The following is a 15,040-nucleotide window of genomic DNA, read 5'->3' on the forward strand; positions in this document are numbered from 1 at the left end:
ATTGAAAAAATAGAGCTTTAAGCTAAAATACTATACCAAAAACAAAACAAAAAAAATATTACGCAAGTTGAGGATAAAATGCAGACTTTTTATTTATTTATTTATTTTTAGGTATGTATATCATCTAAAAGTTAGCCCCTTGGACAAATTGCTATTTCTTGGTGGACCCAATCGCCATTTTCCATCTTGTTTTTCCATATTGCCCATGTATAATTCTGGCCAATGATGAGTGGAATTTTGCCATAAGATTTCTGGGAAAGTTTCTGATCTCCTGATGCATATGCTACTCTTCTTTCTCTCATCTCTCCAACTATAAAGTTTGCCTAAGATCTATAAAGGTATCTATTCTGCAACTGTCAGAAGAAAACTGTAGACATAGTGACCTGATATGTAGCCCTGAACCAAGTTTAGCAGACATCTGCATCTAGTCTTCTAGTTATAAGAAACAAATACATTCCTATTTATTTAAGTTACTGCTATATGGGTATCTTAGTTATAAGTAAAGACATCCCTAGTTAATACATTACCATTAGATTATTATTATTTTAGAATTTATTTCCAAAAAGGAAAAGATACTCTAAGAGAAGGAAAAATGGGTGATGAGCAAGAAATCAGTAAATGTATAGTTAACACTATGCAAGTGTTGACTGAATTGTGAACAAATTAGTAACAATTTTGAATTCAAATCCAAGACACTTTCAAATATGTGAGGTGGCAATTTGGGAGAGTAGCAAGGTACACATGGCATAAGGCTTTTGTTATATTTGGAGGATTAATATTAATTGTTGATATGTAGAATAAAATATGCTTACTTTTTATTAAAATAGATGATCACTAAAAGAATAAGAAATTAATTTAAGTTCTAAAACAATAGAGAGAAAAGCACAATAAGTAAAAAAATTTTTCCAATGAAGGTAGAAGAAGTAGAACAGGAAAACAAAATCATGCTGAATTAGAAAATCTAAAACAAAGTGCCAGAAAAAATTGAAACATTATCACCTCCCATAATAAATGTTTGGCAGGTTACTCAATTTTTAAAATAAGTGTCAATCACACTTCATAGCATATGAAATATATTGCTACAAACTATTTACAGGAGCTTAATAATGTGACTTTATTATAAATGCAGCATTTTTCCAGGGAGAGGTGGTTACTTCAGAAAGTTATATTGTACCAGGGTCCTTAAGTTTTAGAGGGGTGGCCAGGGTGGGACTGAAGGGGGACTGTTTGAGGGACCAAGAATTGGGGGGTCCACGGAGTGGAGGCAGGGGAGAGGATCAAAGGGCTGCCCGGAAAGGTTGATGAGGTTTCTTGGTTTCCCTCTCCTTGGTCTGTTGGGCAGATCAGATAGACCAAGTCATCTAGAATCTCACTTGATTTAGGTAGAAGACCTACAGGCAAAGGCAAAATATTTCTGCCTTTAGTCATCCTGGGGTCTTCCTTTAGTAATGTATTTTCTTGGAGATCAGATTTGAAATATTAATAAGCTCATTCTGCTTGAGGATCTTAAAGAAGCTTTTTAATTATTCTACCCCCTATTGTATAACCAGATTTTCTTAGCCTTGTTTTACTTTCAGGACAAGAGCCAGACACAATGGTGAGATGGGAAAAGTTTGTTTTTGGGTCTCTTTTCCAAATTCATGCAACTTACTTTCTCACACCCACTCCACCAAATGCCTGGAATATGCATGCTGCCTCAGCCCAGTGTACTTAGCCTCCTGTCATCATGATGACTGTTCCTTGTCTATTCCCTAGCTCATCATATCAGGGAATAATCTTTGCAGGTGTTACAGGATGATGAAAGTCAATGTACTATGCCTAGCAGAGCTGCTTAAAGTTTAGCTAAAGATACCTGAAGACTGAGAAGCTTTCTAATGTGTAAGTGAATCTTTGAAGATAGAATTTCAGGTACCTGAGCTGGCTATGACAGAGATTTTTAAGCTTGAAAAAAAATATTTTGTGTGTGTGATTTTTCTTTTGTTTATTTGTTTAATCTACAAAACAGAGAGAACTGGGCCAGAATTGCTTTACAGGCCGTATGGTAATTAATACTATTTTAAACTGCATTATGGAGTTTTGAGTCGATGCATTTCCTCAGGATATTCTCTTAATCCTAGTACAAAAGATTACTGCAAAGCTGCACACTTGCATCTGAGCATGTCTTTCCCCAGCTACTGGCATCAGATATGCAATGTAAACAATACCAACAAACAGATTTTACCACTCTCTACCTTTAGGTCAAGAGAAACCATATATTCCTCCAGGAATATATGTTTTCAGGAGAGACATGAGAATACAATTCAACAGACTTTATAGCTTTCTTTCATTATGTTGGAATAACAATGGTTTTCCTTTATTTTGAGAGGAAGTCCAGAAAGGTGATGGCTGTGATATCTCAGAACCAGTGAATTAAAATAACCATCTGTTTCAAAAAATAAAAAGCAATCTCAGAGGATCAGAAAGAAATATAACAATTATAGCCAAGATTGGTATTTATAGTAATTACCATTCTTATTTGAATAATCCCTTTCTGTCATTCTTCAAAGCACAGTACATTCTATTTTTTTATGACACATTTCTATCCAACTGCCTCCTTTAAACATGCCCAAACCGACTTCTGATGACTTCACCATTGCTAACAATTTAAAGGTAATTTCCTGATTGACATGATTTTTTCCAAAATAGTAATTCCTCAATGATGAATGGTATCAAGTTTAATATCAATCAATAATTGGCAAAAAAATTTTCTTATAACAAAATTTAAGCCAAATTAACTTGTTAGTGAGCTTCTACCATGCATTCACATCGGGATGACAAAATATAAAATGAAAGAAACCACTAGCTTCTACATGTCTACTATGGTTTTAACATTTAAACATAAACAACCTCACCTGAAGTCAGAGAAGCCAGCTTCCTAAAGTTATATAGATATATAGCTTTGAAGTATTATATTCAGGGTTTGACTTAAAATCTGTGCAATTTGAAGACAAAAAACCAGCAAAGCATGCTGCCTCCGGTTATAGAAAGAACTGTCAAAATGCGAAACAATGGGGGTAAGACTAAAGAGCAAAGAGAATGCCTCAACAATCCAAAATATTTCAGATGATGAGCAGAAGAAAGAAAATATTCCAATTGTCAATAATTCTGTGCCAGGAGATGTGGTAGATCTTGCCCTTCTGGAAGTGGGGAGCAGAGTCAGGGACTTCCTATGGATCTAGATTCTGAGGGCCTGAAGTATGTAGTCTGTAGCTGGAAGAATGGCTTCAGTGTTGGGAAAAGAGGTGCTCTTGACATCAAAGATAAGCCAAGAGTGAGAAATACTGTCACCAAGTCTCTAGGATGCCCCTTGCAAGCACCCTATGATGGCAATGCCAAACTTAAGGTTGTATCTTTCTCCAGCATGATGAGTAATCAGTATGATTGATTCTTTGGATATGAGAAGAGTAGCAACCTCTCCCTGGAGTAGTAGGAGAGACCTGTGTCTAAGCACAGCATATGGATGGTATAGATCATCTAGCCATGCCATATGCATGGAAAAAATAGATGTCTGTGTCGAAGAAGAGAACTAAAAACGCTGTGCTTGTGAAATGCCCTAACATAGAAGGCTCAGGCGTTGGGTGTCATGGAGTTACTATAGATTAGCATAACTCTGGGAAAAACAGACATCTTCTCCTTTTCTCGAAATGCTGAGAAGCTACCATTAGACCAGCAGTTCTGGTTTATGATTCAGTCACCTCAGCTGATTGGTCCATCACCCTTGTCCCACAGCTATACACAGAGCCTTTAGAACAAAACAGAAAGAGGCAAGGGATCTTCCCCCAGGCAAAGGGCTGCTCAGATGATCCACTTTTCTGTTAGGGGAATGATACTAATGAGGACAGATATCTTGGATTAAGAAAGTGTTAGAATCCTGTTATTAATCAGGGAATGTGGGCGTGTAGAAAAGGTGACTCAGAGTCACTAAGTTTTATATATTAAAAATGACAGTTTGTAACCCAAGCTCATTAGTGGAATAAATTAGTTATAGCAGGTACCTTCCTATGGTATCTGTCTCTCCATTTCTTGTTCAAATATTATAGGAAAATCTATGTAGAACAGAAGCTTGCAGTTATTTCTAACCTTGAACCCAAAATAAGAATATATCTTAATTGTGAAGCAGAACACACATATGTATATTTTAAATGAAAACAAGATCTTTCGAAAACAGTACTTTCCTTGATCACCTGCAGCGCACTCTGATACTTTCTCTACTATTTTATTTTCTTTTAAGTATTGGTTAAGTATGTTGCTACCTGCAGTTTGAAAATCACTGGCTTAGATTAGTTCATTAAAAAGAAACTAAAACTATATCTGTGGGCCTTGAATGGGATTCATGAAATCATCTTATTTTCAAAGTGCTCATAAGCATCTTTACAATAGATTATTTTCGAATTTGTTTAGAACGATATTAATTTCACTTAAAATTAGTATTTTCCTCGGTTAGGCATCTAATTTTTAGCTCATATCTACCTTTCTGCAGGTATTATATTCATATACTCAAATTGCATGAACTCTGCTTGTGTAATAATCTCTCAGTCTTCTTTAATGCCCTGCTTTAGCAGGGATTTTATTTGTGCATCTAGACTTCATTTTATTCAAGGAAGTTAGATGTTCAGCTACAATTTTCAGACTTGATTTTTCTGTTCTTTCTACCATGGAGTCATTACTGATTTTTTTTTCAAAAATGAAATAGTGAATTTCAATTTGTCATTGGTATATTTTGGATATTTTTGCAAGAAATTCTATTTTCTATTCTACAAAAATCTGTCAACATCTATTTCAGGCTTCTCTCAGTAGCCACTTGAGAATCTTCACTGAAATTTTCCTACTTAAAGTTTTAGATATTTCACAAAACCTAAATAATAAACATTAAAGCTTATAAAGATATTGATCATGTAAAGCTCTCATATCAGTCTAATATTTTTCTTCCTCTGGATTGTCATCCATGTAATTACTTTGGTAATTGCTGCTAACCGTTCATAAATTTTATTTCTTTTTGACGTTTAACATTGTATATACTGATGGTGCTAATTTCCCAAAATAAGTTTTAAATTTCCTGAGAAGAGGAAATAGTATAATACCATTCAGTTGAGGGTGAACTTTTAGGAATTAAAAAAAAAAAAAAATGATGTATCATTTACATACCGTAAATGTATTTCTTAAGTGTTCTATTTTGACAATTGTGGACACAACCAAAATCAAGAAATAGAACATTTCAATTAAATTGTTTCCATTTCAACCTTGAACCACAGAACATTCCTTCCATTGAGCCGCTTTCCAGTTAGTCTCCTTTCCAAAGGCACTCACTGTCTGATTTCTGCATTGAGAACTGTGAAGGGTCTGTGATCTCACCATTCTTGAAAGCTAGTAAGTTATCCTGCTACAGTTTAACAGATTCTGGTGGAACACATGAGTTGTGATAATAGTGAAACAGCTTTGGATTCTAAGCAAAGGAGGCACTAAAAATGATTAGACCCATTAAAGCCAACCTCGTAAATTGTAGTGAGCAAATAATAGGAATGTTCAAAGAAACGCCATGGATTAGTTTGATGTTTAGCCAAATAACTTCTAAGATTCTAAGTTTCATCATTGGCTTCTAATCTTATTTTGAACTAAATTGATTTAAAAGGCAAGAGTCCAATTTAGCATACAACAAAATTAGAAAGACATATGTGAAATGATAATATGGTTTTATGAGTAACATTTTTCCAATTTACACATATAAAACAGTCTAAAAGTGCCTAAGGTTGACAGCACAAGATGAGTCCTAACTGAGGTAATTGTCATCTCAACAGGAGTCAGTGGAATTCATGGCTCAGGTAATTCATTTGGGTTAGTCTATAATTGTGCTTAGAAGAAAAGCATCTGATAATGTGTTATATATATATCAAAACATCACATTGTACTTCATAAATATATACAATTATTATTTGTCATTTAAAAATAAATAAGTAGACATCTGTCTCTCTTTTTCACTGAGCTCTCTAATTTTTTTTCTTTTTATTGACACATAACAGATGTACATATTTTTAGAGCATATGTAATAATTGATACATTCATATAATGTGTAATAATCAAGTTAGGGTAATAGGAATATCCATCACCTTAAATATTTATCTTTTCTTTCTGCTGGGAACATTCAAATTATTCTTGTCTAGCTATATTAAAATGTATAATAGATTAATTTATAGTCATCTTACTAATCTATCAAACACTAGGTCTTATTTCTTCTTCTTGAAAGTATATTTGTAAGTATTAATCAAGCATCTCCACCCCCAGTCCCACCTTTCTTGGCCTCCGGTACAGACCAGAGAGCTCTACTCTATTTTTATATGATTCTTTTAACTCCCACATATGAGTGAGAATGTGTGATGTTTGTCTTTCTTTGCTTGGCTTGTTTCATTTAATATAATGACTTCCATTCCATCCATGTTGCCATATAAATGATAGGATTTCATTATTTTTGTATCATGTAGCACAATTTCAGTCACACAAAACTTACAATAAACATGTGTTATTTTTTTTCTGTCAAACTCAGAATCTATCCATAAGGAATCTGAAGTAAGGTATACTAAGCGTGCTTGTTGGTTAAGTGATATAACCAAATTCAAAAATTTACTTTTATGTGAGTCTAGAAATATCTCAGATTAAAACATGTCACTACTTAGTTCCAATTAGATAAGGGAAATCTTTTATAATTATGCCAAGATTGCTATTATCTGATAGATGACAACAATTTCATTTTGCTACAGGCAAATTTGGAGGACAAAAAAAAAAAAAGAAAACATAAGTCAGAGGGGAGAAAATAGTAACATGAAGAAGAAGCAGAAGAACACAAACAAGGCATTTAGATTTGTTGGGAAGGCATTCAAGTCAGTCAATGAAAGGATGACTGAGTTGTCTGAGAAAAATATACTCAGAACACAATCAGGCAGAATAAACATAGCTATAATCTATATTATTTACTAGGCTAAAGGTAAGTACAAACAAATATACGTGAGCTAATTGTATCACAGAACAAAAACTATGGTAAAATACAGTAATTCCAATGGAGTAATAATTAAAGTTGCAGACAAAAGAAAATTAATACATGCATTGCTTGAGACGACTAAAATATGAAAATGAATTCTTAGTTATGAGTATTCATTTGAAAAATTACAAAGTACCCACTGATTTATATTTGAGAGGCCAAGAATATATTATTCCTATATAGTTTAGTCCTAAATATAGTTCATTTCCTATGCTAATGCTTTTTCCTTCTTACCTTCTTAGGTCAACAACAAGAGGTCAGGGCCTTCCAAGAAAAATTTTACTAATGTAAAAGCTTTGGCCAAATTCACTCAATATATTTTCCTCCCTGCAGAGAAAAACAAGCTATTGTCTCATCCTAGATTTCCTCTTCTTCCATGCCACTGTTATTAATGTTCAAATTCTGCCTGTCCTTCAGGGTCCAATTCAAATGATTATTCTTCCAAAGATTTTTTTCTAGGTATCCATTGCCTGAAATTATCCACATTTTCAATTAATGTCATTTCTTCCTATTTTCTACCTTTTGTTAGCTATGTTAAAGTGTTTCTTTACCAACATTCCCCCATACATTGTGTAACACAGTGTCTATGGCTTACTCATTTTTGAATACTTACCATGACCTGACATAATGAAGATTCTTAGTACATAGTGATACATATAATTATGAGTTAATTAATACATGCTACGCTTGATTTCCAGAATGATTTTGTGTAGTTGAAATTGTGTAGTAAGAGGACACACTTGAAATGAAGACTTTAGTCAGTGTCAAGAAGATATTTTGGGTGACTTTACATACCTGCCAATGATAAATCTAGAAACAATAGGAGATGCTTGGGTAGGCGATTTCCTTTTGCCTTCTTTTTCACTGTTTTCCCAGTATTTCTTACATTAATGTAAGAAATTAATTTCATTAGATGTCCATATACTTTATACTAGCTTTTCCTGTGAGGTTTGAACTGGTTCACTCTAATTCATCTGGAGGGTCATCTCCTGTCCTCCCAAGCTAGGATATACCAGTCTGAGGATTGTATTGAAGGGACTTCTCCTCCTGCTCAGTGCTACCAGAAAAATTCAATTCTAGCTGTGGTGTATGATCTATGAGTTTTTTCTCCTTTAGTTTGTGTGAGCCAATTTTGTGCCCTAAGAATTTTAACCTCCTTTTCCACAAAAGAGTGATTTAATCAAACAAAAGTTGACAATCAAAGTAATACATTTGTGTGACAATAATTAAACATGGTGTTTTCTACTAGCTGTCTGAGCAGTTTTTGAAATGCCCATTCTGCTCTCAGAGCTCCTCTGCTTTAAGGGGGATGAATTTCCTGTACCACTGCATGGTGCCTGAGTGCCAGCCACTGGGATCTAAAACTGTGGTCTAGTGAGGAAACAGTAGGGGGAACAAACAAGCCAATTCTTTTTATCTAATTTGTTGACTCCAAAGGGAACTTCTGCTTATTCCAGTTAAAACTCAAGCTGCAATCCAAAATGAAATCAGTATCTTTTACCTCTACTCGTCAGCAAAGAAAGATGCTACCTTATAATTACCACGTAACAATGAATCCCAAACATAGTGGCTTAAAGCAGCTCCTCTTTTAGTCTACATATCTGCAAACTGGCAGTTTGGACTGACCACTGCTGGATGTTTTTTTTCTGGGCTGATCATGTGTGTAGGGTCTGCTGCTGGTTGGTTTAGACTGATGATGGATGAGAAACCACATGAAGAAGAGAGGCACAGCAGTGGCAGAGTTCTGAAAGAGTCATACAGAAGGCCCTTGAGATTGCAGCTTGGAAATAGCATCCTGTCACTTCTACCACATTCTATTTACCAGGCCAGCTCAGATAAAGACGTAAAGAAACAGACTCCATCTCTTGATGGCAGGAGTTGAAAATCAATGGAAAAGGACTTGAAAAGAAAAGGAGTGATGATTGTGGCCATATTTTATACCCTTTTCAATTTTCCTGGCCACACTTCTCATTGGCCAGGAAAATTAATTGCATGTCAACACTGAAGAAAACAGATCTTGGTTAAAAGCAATAATGTAGCTAATATCCCATTCAGGTAAAAGATTACTTATATAGTGTGAGACATGAATGAGGCAGAGAAGTGCCTATAGGTTGATTTCTGCTTTGTCAGCAGATTTACTTCTAGATTATGTACTACTTTGTCGTTACTGTTTTATTGGGGAAAATAAGAAATATTCCAAAATTTGGCAGCATGCAACTCAGTGCTTCAGTTAGCATTTAATACAAATTTCCTTGAAACAGACAAACAAAAAAAGACAAGAGAGAGACTTAGAATTGTGACTATTCTACCAAATTAGCTTCTTCCTGTCAAAATCTGTCAAGTTTATGATTTATTCAGATAGCACTCATTTTTGCTACAATAACTAAACTTGCTTTAGAATCTACTGCATTCTCCTCTATTATTTGGCATTTTTCTCTTGTTTATTTTGTTCAAGTAGGATATTATGCTAAGTTGAACCATGAAATGAATTGTATTGAACAACATCAACAACACAGATGTTCTGGGGTGTCATCTGCATTTTCATATCTGGCTGTTCAAATTCTTGTTATGGTTGTCACTTTGATAATAATGTAATGGTATAATGTTTTTCATTAGATATCAAATCATAAAAGAAACAACATAGATGTGTTAAGTTAGCATAGTTTAATATAAGGAAACAACAGCATCAGTAAAAGCATTGAGCAAATCTCTCTTCCAATGCAGTTCTTTTATAGGAAATTTTTGTTACATGTTCTCAGCACATTGCTGTGGTACTGAAGGATGGCTCTTTAATGTGAAAAACATGGTGTTTGGGCATGGCTTGAACCAGGTGAGAGAGTAAGCCATGTAGATATTAGAGGAAGGGAATAATAGTAGCTGGAAAGATCCAGAGTTAGGAAGGTTCCTGGTGTCCTCCAGGAGCAGCAAGCTAGTCACTGCGGCATGAGAAAATTGAGTTAGGGAAAAAGGAGCAGATTAGATCAAAGAGGTGAAATGGGAGACAGATTACATAGATGTCGTACGCCACTGCAATGAGTCTGACTTTAACTCTGCAAGTCAGGAAGACAACTATAACATCTGGGACATTCAAGTGAAATAATTTATCTTTATTTTGAAAATGATCATTTTGCCTCATCTGTTGGGATACAATGTGTATGTACTGGAGAGCGGTGGTGGATAGACAGCTATAATGGAAGCTGAGAGACAAATCAGGAAGCATCCATTTTCTCACAAATTCATTCCCTGTCCTTCCTCTAATTACATCTATATCTTAGAGGTCTAATCCCTACAGAATATATTTCCCAGATTCCCTTGCTAATTGGTTTTAAACTAAATTTGGTTAAAAAAAGAAACAATTATCCTGAAGATCAGGGCACCAAGAAGGGACAAGCTGGGGCTCTGCTCCCTCTCTCTTGTTGTTTTGGGTTGTGTCTGCAGTGACTGCTGCATGTGTTCCATGGCCAGTCCCTGCTGGGCAGGCTAGTGTGGCTGCCATTTGCGTTGGGTGAGCTCAGCTTTGGGGTTCCAATCATATCACCTCTAGGGGTAGCAACTGGCTATAATAACTAATGTCTGGATTATCCTAACTCTTCTGTTTGTTTTTTTTTTCAGGCATTTAATATTTTTGTAACTAAATGGCTTCTATTGTTTCCCTAGAATAAGTTCTGTTATTACACTGGACTGTGACTAATAGAGTGTGCTATTACAATCATCTAGGCTAAAGATGATAGTGGCTTGGAGTAAGGTGGTAGTGATGGAAGTGATAAGAAGTCATTAGATGCAGAATGTATTTTATAGATGGAGTGTGATAACATAAAAAATAAACTAGACCCTGGTTTCCATTATATAGTTCCAAAAGACTTCAAAAGAAATTTCAGGAGTAATAGAATGTCTTTTGTATGCTAATGAGAAGAGTGGTAGTTGGGGCCCCTAGAAAGCTTCTGCATGAGAGCTAGTCACCGGAAAAACTATGGCATGATTAGAGGGCTAGAACTTTCAACCTTACTCCCTGATCTCTGAGGAGAGAAGAGAGGCTGGAGATTGAGTTCAATCACCAGTGGCCAAGGATTTAATCCATATCATGCCTACATACTGAAACCTCCATAGAAACCCCTAAATCATGGGTTTCAGAGAGCTTCTGGGTTGGCGAACACATCAGGAGAGGAGCTGCAAGGTGGACAGGCCTGAAGAGGGTTTGGAAGGTCCTGTACCTGCCCCTTTTCCTTGCTCTATGTCTCTCTTCCGTTGGCTGTTCCTACGTTTTATCCTTCATATAGTCAAAAAGAGTTTTGATAAAGGCTGTATCCGTGTTATAAGAGAAATAAGAAGTCAAAGATGACTCTAGTGTTTTTCTTGAGAAGTTAAAAAAACGGCATGATTATTATTAACTAAGATGAAAATGATGTAAATAAAGCAAGTATGATGAAATAGGAGTTCAGTTTTATACATGCTGTGTTTAAGATGCCTATAACTTATCTAGTTGGAACTTTTAAATGATCAGTTGTGTATATATGCATCTGGAATCAGAATTCCAAACTAGAGATATAAATTTAGGAATCAACAGCTTTTATTATTGTGTATTCAAAGTTATGAGACTAAATGAGATCATTCCAGAAAGTGTACATATATAAAAAAGAGATTACCGAAAGTGAATGAGGACTACACTTACCACACATTCCATTTTTTAAAATCTTATAAATTGGTGCTGTCCAACGAACTTCCTGCAGAGACAGAAATGTTCTATATTTGCACTATCTGAAATAGTAGCTGTATTTGTTTTCTATTTCTACCACAACAAATTGTATCAAATTTAGTAGCTTAAACAATATTAATTTATTATCTTACAATTCTGTAGATCAGAAATGCACCATGGTCTCACTGGGCTAAAACCAAGGTATCATCAAGTTTGCATTCCTTTTTTGGAGGCTCTAGTGGAGAATCTGCTTCTTTGCCTGATCCAACTTCTAGAGCCCACCCCCCTTCCTTGGCTTGTGGCTCCTTTTCTGAATCTTCAACCCAGCAAGGCATGTTGAGTTCTCACAGCTCATTACTATGATCTTTTCTTCTGTCTTCTCCTCCTTGTTATTAAATTGGAATCCTTGTGGATAATCCAGGGTAATCTTCCCATCTCAAAGTCCTTAACCTTAATCACATGTACAAAGTGCCCTTTGCCAAGTAAAGGGACTTTTGCCAAAGTCCCTTTATCCATAGTTTCAAGAAATTAGAATGCATACATTTTTGGGAGGCCATTACTTTGCCTACCAGAATGACCACTATTACCATATGATGATTGGACATTTGAAACATAGCAGTGTAATTGAGAAACAACATTATTTTATTTTATATATTTAAATGAAATTGGAAATACTCACATATAGATAATGGCTACCTTATTAGACAGCAGAGATCTAGAAGTATGGGAGAGTAAATAGACTGAGGACATTTGGTATGATCACAGACTAGCATTAAGAGCCTACATATGGTTTGTAGTTATGAGTTTTAAGACTTTAGCATAGTTGTATTTCTACAGCCATGTTTAGCTACTGATGGCACCCTGTATTAGTCCATTCTCACACTGCTGTATTTAAGACTGGGTAATTTATTTTAAAAAGAGGTTTAATGGACTCACAGTTTCACATGGCTAAGGAGGTTTCACAGTCATGTTGTAAGGTGAAGGAGGAGCAAAGGCACGTCTTACATGGCAGCAGGCAAGAGAATGTGTGAGAGGGAATTACCCTTTATAAAACCATCAGCTCTCATGAGCACTCACTATCACAAGAACATCATGGAGGTAACCACCTTAATGATTCAGTTACCTCCCACTAGGTCCCTCCCATGACATGTGGGGATTATGAGAACTACAATTCAAGATGAGATTTGGGTGGCTACACAGCCAAACCATATCACACTCATAAACTTGGCTTATCAAAAAAAAGATACCTATAAACCAAGGGAGATAAAGGTTTTGAATTCAAGAAACAGTGATGAGTAAAGAGACCAGAAGACTTTCTCTTTATTCTAAATGATTATTGAGGCTACCACTCTGAAATTTAGAGATGGAGTCTTGCACTGTTGCCCAAGCTGGAGTGCAGTGGTGCAATTGTGGCTCATTGCAACCTCTGCCTCCCAGGTTCAAGAGATTCTCCTGTCTCAGCCTCCCAAGTAGCTGGTATTATAGGCATCCACCACCATTCCCTGCTAATTTTTTTTAGTAGAGATTGTGTTTCGCTTTGTTGACTAGGCTGGTGTCAAACTCCTGACCTCTCAATCAGCCTGCCTCGGCCTCCCAAAGTTCTGGGATTACAGGCTTGAGCCACCATGCCTGGCCATATAATTTTTAAAAGAAGATTCATGAAACACAGGATGCACAATATAATAATTCCAAACTATCAAAAGCCAAATGATTACTGACACTGAGAAAGTAAATGGATTATTTTCTTCCAAATTTCAGGATAACAATACAATAATAGCAATAAGATATAGAATTTCCAAATAATTAGAAAGAAGTAACAAAGTTATAAACAGGGAATTATTTTTAAATGACATTTGAAAACCCAAACAATAGAAAATGTAACATGTGATGGCAGCAAAAAGTTTAAACATATTATGATTATAATTATGATTAGATAACTTCCTCTGTCCAAGACAAAGAACAATAATTAGTTGTTTGTAAGAACTACACTTAAATTAAATGACATACCAAGGTAAAAATTGAACAAAGAATTGAGAAGCAAAATAACACGCAGAAAGAGATTTCAGCAGAAGTGGGAGTCATTCTTTCCAGTATAGGTTTGAATTCACAATACCTGTGGGGATTAAAATTTAATGTAGGTGGTCTCCAATTAGTAGTTCCCCAAGATGCCTGGCAGAACAGGCAATACAAATTCATCCTCACCCTCACACAAGGTGGGTGGGATTGTGTCTGGCAGCTACCTGCCCATGAGTCTTCTAAAAAAAAACATGCAAATTCACATCTTCCCCATGCTTCCAGAGGATGCATGTTTTCCCTTTGAAAAAAGAAAACCAGGTATAGTTGCATGTGCTTGCAGTTCTAGCCACTGAGGGGTACTCAGGAGGCTGAGGTAGGAGGATCACTTGAGCCTAGGGGTTCAAGTCCAAATCTAGCCAGAACATACAGAGACCCTCTTTCTGGAAGAAAAAAAAAAAGGACAACACTCAGGGAAACAGAAATACATAGAGAGGGACAATAAAATTCTCAACTTATAACAAGGAAAAAAATGACCACCAGACATTTGTAAAACCTCAATAGCACAAAAGAGAAACACAACCAAATAATACATTTTTGATCAAAGGTCTATAAGAGGCTGCCTAATTTTGAGGACATGGTGCAAAAAAAATATGATTTTGTTAACAACAACAAAAAGAAAGGTAAGAAATGCCAGGAGAAAACTGAAAGCTGCATACTAAAATAATGGTCCAAATATTAAGCAAAGTAAAATGTGGTATTATTTTGAGCGGTCAGCAGAGTATAAGAATAAATAATCTATGTGGACTTGATACTTTGAGCTGTCACTGAGGTCACAGAACTGGGCTTATTGAGGAGAGGTAAATGCTAGTACATTACTTGGCTCAGAAGTGAATGAAATTGCAGTTTGCTCAAACAATTCTACAGGAAAAAGTCTAATAATCTGATTTTTAAATAAGCAGAAGATTTGAATAGATATTTCTCAAAAGAAGACATATGAATGGCCAACAGACATATGAAATTGTGTTCAACATCATTCATCATCAGAAATGTGAGTCAAAACTACAACGAGCTATTATCCAACTCCAGTTAAAATGGCTTCTATCCAAAAGTCAGGCAATAACAAGTAAATGCTGGTAAGGATTTAGAGAAAAGGGAACCCTTGTACACTGTTGGTGGCAATGTAAATTGATACAACCACCATGGAGAACAGTTTGGAGGTTCCTCAAAAAACTAAAAGTGGAGCTACCATATGATCCAGCAAT

The sequence above is a fragment of the Saimiri boliviensis genome, chromosome 3, assembly GCF_048565385.1.
Source record: "Saimiri boliviensis isolate mSaiBol1 chromosome 3, mSaiBol1.pri, whole genome shotgun sequence".
Lineage (NCBI taxonomy): Eukaryota > Metazoa > Chordata > Mammalia > Primates > Cebidae > Saimiri > Saimiri boliviensis.